Source organism: Ochotona princeps, chromosome 19, assembly GCF_030435755.1.
Source record: "Ochotona princeps isolate mOchPri1 chromosome 19, mOchPri1.hap1, whole genome shotgun sequence".
NCBI classification, from domain to species: domain Eukaryota; kingdom Metazoa; phylum Chordata; class Mammalia; order Lagomorpha; family Ochotonidae; genus Ochotona; species Ochotona princeps.
In genome coordinates this window covers 48551970-48560866 of record NC_080850.1, presented here as the reverse complement: position 1 = coordinate 48560866, position 8897 = coordinate 48551970, and the positions used below count along the sequence as shown (strand labels likewise).

Sequence of the window (8897 nt, the reverse complement as noted above, 5' to 3'; positions counted from 1 at the left end):
TCCGTAGCTATTAGGGAATGTAAAAATCACATTGAAGTTCCATCTAACGCCAGTGAGAATGGAGAATCCAGAAGCCTTTGCTGATGTGGATGTGGGGAAAGGGCACCTACTGTGCTGCTGGTGGGATTGTAGACTAGTGCAGCCACCATGGGAGTCAGTATGGCGAGTGCTTGGACAACCGAAAATTGGTGTACCGTTTTACCCAGCTATCCCACTCCTGGGACTATATCCAAATTCTAACATTTGCAACAGAATGGTTCCAATGGGAGACCATTATGCTCAGAGAAATAAGCCAGTCCCTACAGGACAAATATCATATGTTCTCTCTGTTGTAAGGCAACTTTATGCAAAACACAAACAGATATGTAGATGAACCAGCCTATGCAAGTGTCATCGCAGATGAACTGAAGGACGGAGCCTAGTATGCAAGAAAGTGAAGCTGCTTTGCAGCATTCATCTCTAGTCCTGAGCCAAAGGAGGACTCCCAAAGAAACTGAAATACACCTTGGCAACGTGACCCTGGATTTTCTACCTTTGCCTCTACCTGCGATGCCATGATGTGCTTAAGTAGCAAAACGTTAGACTTGTCATCGTTACTAAAGGGCTACACTGGTGTAATGTGGGGAAGTGGGTGGTAGAGAAGAAGCGGAGGAAAGGGGGACTCCCTATGCCTACAAAACCGTGTCACAGAAAATAATAAAAAATGAAATCTTAAAAAGTTAGACCATTATAAAAATCAGTTAGTTTGCTGTAGCAACAATAAACAACGAGGAAAGACTTGAGAATTCAGTTCTTTCTGACTGAAGACGTAGACCTTCAGCTAGTGAGCCGGGTGTTGAATGTGATCAGTGTAGACGTGCTCCATGCTCTGCACAGCGTCCTGTCGTGTGTGAAATTAATTGGCAAGAGAAAGCAGTGACACATGCTGCCCTCTGATCTCATCACTTGGGGGAGTGGCTATGGTCTTGACCTGGCTTCTAAGCGACCGCTTGCTTTCCTGGCCCTGTTCCTTCGCACGGTGAGAATCCCGTGACTGTACGCTGTTCGCCCCAGAAGAGAAGGTGACCAGCAGTTGTTTCACATATTTCCTACAAAGTAGCAGAAATTATGCTGATTCTGGATTTTGAAATTAATGATACAGATATTTCATAAAGTTCAAAATGCAACTAAAAGGTGTTTATTTTATTTTAAAAAGCTTGAAATTCATGCATATAAGGATTCTTCCAGAAGTTCATGGGAAATGTGCATCATTAAAAAAACTGCATTTCCAAAATTCTGCACCAAAATAAACTTTGCCATCTAATTCCATTTTCTGCAGACTTTAAAAAGTACCCTTGTATACCTGCGCGTGCTGGATGGTCGTGGAAATGTGTCTTGAAAGGCTGAAGAATAGAACGTGTCCAACATTTGTCACTTGAGAATGAGGGTGAACTAAGGGCAGTTGATTCAAATCTGATAGACTGACCTCTTCCAGATCCTGGCTGGGAGAGCTGTGAAGGGATGGGCTCCAGCAAGAGCCTCACTGCACACCAGGAATGGAGCGCGATGTGAACAACAGTGGTGAGTACGTTTAGCTGGAAAATTTGTGTGTTTGATTCAAATGTGAAACTGTGGTTTTATTTTGAAAAACTACAGTTAGGTCAGTTGGATCGCCCCTCTGTGTGTCAACTGTCTCCAGTTTGGTAACTTGTTCTTTTTTAATGATTTTGCTGCCTGCACCTCTCAGTAGCCAACCACCATCGTGAGACCAAAGACTGTTCAAGTTGATCTGAAAGTACTTCTTCAGCAAATAGATACATGTATTGTCATTGGACACTGGATTCTGAAGGGAGTGTTTTAGTGGGATTATATCTCGGAAATTATGCTTTAGTCAGCTACATTCTGGAACAGGTTACTTCTACGTCTTAGGTCTGGTTTTCTCACCAGGCTGCGAATGGAAGTTAAAACAAGGTCCTGCGCTTGATGATGTTTTCCCTACACATGGATCTCACTACCCAGTACCCAGATCAGCACCTATCTTCTGTGAAAATAGATGCAAGACAGAAGCAGCTTGTCAGGCTACCTGGGTGTGCGGAGAGCAGAGGGGGTGCCAGGAGCAGAGGGGGTGTCTAAAGGCTCAGGCGGGGCTCCCTGGCCCGGAAACTGTGTGACACTTGGGGCTGTCCATACACTGCCTGGTTACCTGGAAGCACTTCCGGGACATGCTCGTTACCCACACCTGCCAGACTTGGAGGGCAGTGTGGACAGGCAGTGGGCAGCAGGGGGAAGAAGGAGCCAGATGTCTGAGGGTCTCTCCCTTGGTGGTGGTGGGTGCTGCTGTTGAGTCTGAAACTAGGCCCAGGGCATTGAGGTGCGAATGACATCATCCTGCAATGGGAGCCCTGGTTTTCATTCCAGTGCAGTGTGCAAAGGAAGGACACATCCCCAGTTCCTGGGAGAATCTGACATGCTGTTCTCAACTGGGAATGTCTGTGCTTCCCCAGTGTGTCCCAGTGCAGAGGCAGGTCGTTGGCTTGTTCCCACCAGCAAGCAGTGACTTAAACAGAAGGCGGGGGTGAGCACCCACTTGCTTAGCACCCATAGCAAGTGTCAGGCAGCGTTGGGCACAGACCTTCAGGGCAGGTGTCCATTAGCTCCTTAAGCCTGGGAATTGTAGGTCGGAAGAGTCTACCCCCTGGCATCCCCCAGAGCCTTGGCTGTGAAGACAGGGCTCTGGGCACCCTTCCAGGGCATGCCTGCCTGACCGAACTCTTCCCATCCAGGCCCCTCCACCTGTGTCCATTTTACTGATAGTGGTAAAATTTCATTTTTAAAAAATACATAGCTGAATGATATTCATTGTGTATTTATAGCACATTTTCTTTATCCGTTCATCTGATGATGGACGCCTTCCTTGGCTGATTCCAGTGCTGGCTGTTGTGACCAGGGTGCTACATAAATGCCACAAATGTGGTGGTGCACGTAGCTCTTGGATGTATTGTGTTCATCTCTTCTGGAGTGTAAAACCAGGAGTGGGATTGCTAGATCCTATGGCAAATCTGTTTCTGGTTTGTTTTTTTAAGAAGTCTCCACACTGTTTTGTACTAATTCACATCCCCACCACAGGAGAGAAGTGCTCCCCTTTCTCCCCGTCCTCGCCAGCTGCCCTCTCTGCTTTGGGTTCTGGCCATTCTGACAGGGTGAAATAGTATCTCACTATGGTTTTCACTTGCATTTCCCCAATGACTAGCGATGTGGAGCATTTGTTATACATTGGTTGTCTATATTTCTTCTTTTGAGAACTTTTTATTGAAGTCCTTTTCTCAACTTGATGGATTTTTGTTGTTGCTAGGTTTTTTAAATGTTTGATACCTTCAGGGTATTGCTCCTTGTTGGTGGAGTGGTTACGTGTTTTCATGTATGACATCATGTGATCTTCAGACATGGATAATCTCACTTCCTCTTCTCCACTTCTGATGCCCTTCATTTCATTCTCCTCTGTCACTGTTCTCTCATTGCTGGTACTACACCGAGGAAGAGTGGCCGAAGTGGGCATCCTTGTCTTGTTCTGAAAGGATGCACCTTCGGCTTTCCGGTCTTCAGGATGACACTGGCCGTTTGTGATGCATAGCCTTCATGATTCTGAGGTATGGTTTTTATCACGAAAGAGTGTTGACCCTTATTGGATGTTTTCTCTGCATCTATTGAGTTGACCATGTGCTGTTCATTCTTTATTCTATTAATTATGCTGTTTATTGGTTTGCCAATGGTAAACCACCCTTGCATTTCCAGGTGAAATCCCACTTGGTCAAGACGTATGATCTCCATGATGTGGCTTTGGATGCAATTTGCTAATACATAGTTGAGACTCTGCATCTGTGTTTATTAGAGACCTGGGTCTGTAGTTTTCTGTTCATGCTCTGTCTTCGGTTTTGGTATCCAACTAGTGCTGACCTCGTAAAGAGATTGGCAGAGTTCCATCCTGCTGAATATTCTTCAGTAGTTCGAAGAGCATTGGGGTCGCTTGTTCTTTGAATGTTTTGTGAAGCTCAGCAGTGAAGCCACTGGGTCCTGGACTTCCCTTGCTGGGAAACTTGGGCTGACTGATGCAGTCTTATTGTTTGCCCTGGGTCTGGGTCTTCTTGATTTCCTTTTTGAAGGTTGTGTAAATGCAGGAATCATTTTTCTTGCAGAATTAATTAATTAATTATTAATGTTTGAAAAGTAGATTTACAGAAGGAGAGATAAAGAGAGAAAGGTCTTTCATCTGCTGGTTCAGTTCCCAAATGAGTGCGACAGTCGGAGCTGAGCTGATCTGAAGCCCACATGAGTGCAGGGACTCAAGGCTTTGTGGCCATCCAGGCCACAAGCAAGGAGCTGAACTGGAGGACCCAGGACATGAACCAGGAGCAATATGGAAACTTGGCACTGGCAGGTGGAGGATTAGCCTGTGGACCACTGCTCACTGCTCTGGCTCCAAACACTTGCATTTTTGTCTGTGTGTTCACTGATGAATCCCTGACACAGAAAACAATATTTGGCCCATAGTAGATGTTCAGGAAACATTTATTGAATGAATCAAAGGCAACATGAAAAGGTGCATTATGGGGAGACCGAAGATGAAGAGAAAGAACCCATGTGCTTAGAGAAAAGCAACAAGAAACAAAGCAGGGGTTGCCAAAGTTCCCTGGGCTGTACCAACAGCAGATGCCCTCAGAGAGGGAGATGCCCGACACTGAAGGAAACTGACTTGAGCCTGTCTTCTTGAGCCGTTCAGGCACAAAGATAAACTAAGACATGAAGTCGCTAGCTAAGCTCTAGGGGCACAGTCAACTGCAGACTCCGCACAGCAAGTGTCTAAACTTAGATTCCAGCAAAGCCAAAATGAAGAGGGACACAGACTGATGGGAACATAGACAACAAAGCATGCCGTCAAGCCTCAGGATTGGTATTTACCGGAAACGACAAGCTGGGGTTGCAGTCCCCAAGACCTCGCCCAGGAGTGGGGTCGGCCAAGGGGTGGGGAATCCCAGGCAGGAAGGAGAGGAGGTGTTCCTGCTGTCTTCAGTAGGCGAACGCACAGAAACATTTCTCTTACAAAATATGCATCCTACCATAAGGGGACTCATAAATTAAACTCTCTTAAAATGCAGAGCATATGAGCCTGAGACTCCCGCAGAGCACTTTATTTTTAAAGGTTGGATTCCCTGATGCACGCCTTCCTCCCCTGATGGACCCTGCGGGGCTGTGGTGGAGCTTGCTGAGTTGGGCACCCCTTCCCTACCCCTTCATGACACCTGGCGTCCCCAGGAATGGCTCCTCAGGTGCACTGCAGGCATGTGATTTGCGCATAGCTGTGGCTACTGACTTTAAAATGCGGGACAGCTCTGTTGAGGAGATCTGGAGGAGATCTGACTCCTTTGAGACAGAAGTGGAGATTAATCATGGCTGTCCTGTTCTCAGAGTAGGCTCAGTGAGCTGTTGTGGTGGCAAGCGTATGTGCTCATGAGAAAGGTTGATTGGTGGAGTCGTACATGAGTGTCTAATTTCAGGGGACGCTGTGAGGTTGTCTCATTTCCCCAACTCTTCAATCCTTCAACCTGTTTTGCTTCTATTTTTACTTTTGCTGCCTCCTGAAAACGTGTGGTCAGACTTCACTTGTTGTTCTGGTATCTTGATGTTAGAGCAGCTGCTCAGGGCTGGAGCGAATGGATGGCTCGTGTGGGAATGAGCAACAGTGGTGCCCTCTACCCGTTCCTGTGTTTCCTGCCCACCGCTGCTGAGAGCCACCCTGCAGGACCCAGCTCTGGTCTGGGGGCCTCAGGAGTGCCCTCTGCCCTGACCTTGACCCTGCATGCCCTGTACACTCTTGCCCTGGCCCCTCTGGCCTCTGCCATGCTAGCAGCCCCGCGTGACACGACACCTCGGTGTCTTCTCAGCACATCCTAAATCTGGCAGGGCCACACAGGATCCCGTTCCCTTCATCTTGCTGGCCTGCAGAGATCCTGGCTCTGTCTGTGCTTTGCACTTGGTCGAAGTTTTACTTGAATTGAATAATCACCACCAGGGCCTTGATCCTTGTAGTGGTGGCTTAGGTAGAGCCAGGAAGCTTGGGACCAGAGAAGGAAGTGTGAGACTTCGTTCTTTCACTCTCAGTGGTGTGCCGCTGGTTCCAGCTGGTCTCCACAGGCCCCTTTCCTGCCCTGGAAGGAGGAGATTAACTTCTGGTATGTAAGGTTGCAGGGCAGATTGAGCAGGAAACCTGAAGACTTAGGGCATGTGTGAAGAGTGTCAGCCGTGGTGAATAGTTCTTGGCCACAGGTGGTTGGTGGGTATTTGGTGACTCGGCCATTCAGCCAACACTTGAATGCCTTCTGAGTGTCAGACGACGACAATGATGACAATGATGACCCACATCTTGGTAGACTTCCCATTGATAAATGCTTGTTTGGGGAAAGGATGAAAAGGCCACCTGCTTTTCATCTCAGTGATGTGGAGCTGTGGTACCCCTGTGCTGGAGAGGTAGCCCTCAATCCTGGGACAACTTCTAGTTTGTTAAGTTTTATTTCAGTTGAAAATTTGAAACATTGAAGGACCTGAAAGTGAAGTGAGGAGTGTGTCCTGGAGTTTGAGGTTTTTAGGGGAAGTAGAGAAAGCAGATCTATACGCAGTGTATTAGCTATAGGATGCAGCGTCTGCCCTTTCCCTGCCTGCCTCGTGCCACGGAGTGGGGACTTTTGTTCTGGTTCAGGGAGAATATGCAGTCCATAGCGGCAGCCGTGGCAGTAGTCAGAGGGTCGGTGTGACCAGGGCACAGGCCGAGCATTTGACAGGGTGCCCGCTAGACTCCGGGTCACTCTGTGCTGGAGTTGTGCTGTGCTGTATGGAGGCGGCCTGGGCTAGGGACGTGTGTGTGTGTGTGTGTGTGTGTGTGGCTCCCAGGCGACTGCACCCTGCCAGGTGTATAAGGGTTCGGGGCACTGCAAGACACTTTTGGACTCCTTGGAGTGATGTTTGGATTTATGTAATTTAAGCTTGTGTTATAGCTTTCATGGTTTTGCATGTAAAAGTATCTTTCTTTATTCCCTAACCAGGTGTTTTGATTTTTTTTTTTTTACTTAAAATGTCAAACAATAACCACAGGAGGTTGTCACGTCATAGCATATTATCTAATGCCCCTAATGTTTTTAAATCATCAGAAAAAAAAAAACGTTGAACAACAAGAAAAGAGCTCAGGAAAAATGAACTGAATTTCCTTAATTATCTGGATAATGACATTGATTAATGTATAGATTAAGTTCAATGATGGAAAAGGTGACGCGTTTATGAGTATTCTGAAAATGGAATCAAATGTGTTTTTTCCTCAGGCTCTCGGGCAGCCGTGTTTCCCACTGCCTTAGTGCTTGGTTTTGTAGAGTTCCGACTAAATGCTCTCCTTCTGAACGTCAGTTTGTGGAAGCTGTTTCCCTCTCTAGGAGCCTGCTCTTCTCTGTTACCACCTGTAGGGTGTCTGCAGTCGCAGCCCTGTGTCCTGTCTGCTGTCTCAGTTTAGCTCAGCATTTGTTGCTGTCCGCGTTGGTCAAGTCATTGCTCCTTTACCTAGAAGGCCCTCGCTCCTTTCTGCGCATTCCCTATCTCGTGGACCCTGCTCTTGTATCTAGCTTCCTGGAGTTCTTGTCCGTGTCTTAAAATGATGAATTATTTTTAAGAAAGATCTTTTTTCCCATTTTGTTGGTGATTATTCAATTTAGGTGGAGATATGAAAGCACCTGGTTTGTGTATGCAGGTATATATTTAAATCAAGCAAAATCGACCTTTTTGTTCTAGTTTAATTACTATAATAAGAAAGAAGGAATTGGGCCTTTGAAAACATGGCAGTCTGATGGGGGGATGGAGAAGCGCCATGTTAGGCTTAGAAAGCAGGGCGTGGGGAGGGGTAGAGAGGACGGAGCCTGGCCGTGGATTGGTGCCTGGCCTGGGCGCTGCTCTCCGACAAGCGGAGCTGAGGCAACCCTCCTCTCTTGGTGCCAGGTAGACCTCGAGCACACACAAGCCACATCCTGCAGATCCCTCTATTTCTTTTGAGCTAAAGTGACAAGTTTGTTTTCCAAGTATATTTATTTATGAAACAAATTATGTTTGGGACCAAGTTAGGATTCTTCATTTCTGAGTTATGTTGATGATGACTGTCTTAAAACCACCCGGGAACCTGGCTGGTCTTTGCTTAATCACCCATGCAGGATGGAGGGTGGCTTTGCAGTTAGCAGAGAGGGGTCATGTGGTGGCCTTTCCTCTTCTGCTGTTTCTAAGATCTTTCTAACCCAAGGGAAATGACATCTGCCGATGTGTCCCAGGGGCTGGGACAAGACTGAGGGGTCATCTAGGTGGAGCTGCTTGGCGCTGCTTGTGTCGTGGGGACGGGTGAGTGGGCCAGGCCCATGCCTTCAGAACTTCATCACCCTGTCTTCTTGGCCGTCTCTGCCTCTCCTTGGAGGGCCTGGGCTTCCTCCTTGGCCTTGTTACAGGGAAACAGGAGTGTGTGGTCTCTGGACTTCAGGCAGTTAGTATTTGATTTGGAAAAAAAAAACATTTGAAATGAATGGAGTTATAAGTATTGAGTTCATGTAAAAGATTTTTAATTTCACAAATTGCAGTTGTTTTTTGACCTTCAAGACTTATACCAATATTCTGAAGATACGTAATTGTGCAGAATGTGTCACTGGGCTCTGCCTTTTGGGACTGAGTTTTGGGCCGTGCGTTTGATTGGTCTTCATGGGAAGCAGACATGGCCTGTGGAAGTGAATGAGGAGGGCAGACGGCACCGCGCTGCGGCGTCAGTGGCCCGGTGTGAGTGGGAGCATTCACATCTCCGAGCATGTCATCAGCTCCAGTTCTTCCATGCATTGTTACATCATTAG

At 47.1% G+C, this 8897-nt stretch overlaps 1 protein-coding gene across 1 annotated transcript in view; it reads left to right on the top strand.

The window, feature by feature from the left end:
- Positions 1-1543: 1543 nt before the first annotated feature.
- KCNN2 (potassium calcium-activated channel subfamily N member 2) overlaps positions 1544-8897 on the top strand; it is a 185652-nt gene continuing 178298 nt past the window's right edge. The window contains exon 1 of the mRNA XM_058677574.1: positions 1544-1560. The gene's annotated coding sequence lies outside the window, so the exon portion shown is untranslated. The remainder of the gene's footprint in view (positions 1561-8897) is intronic.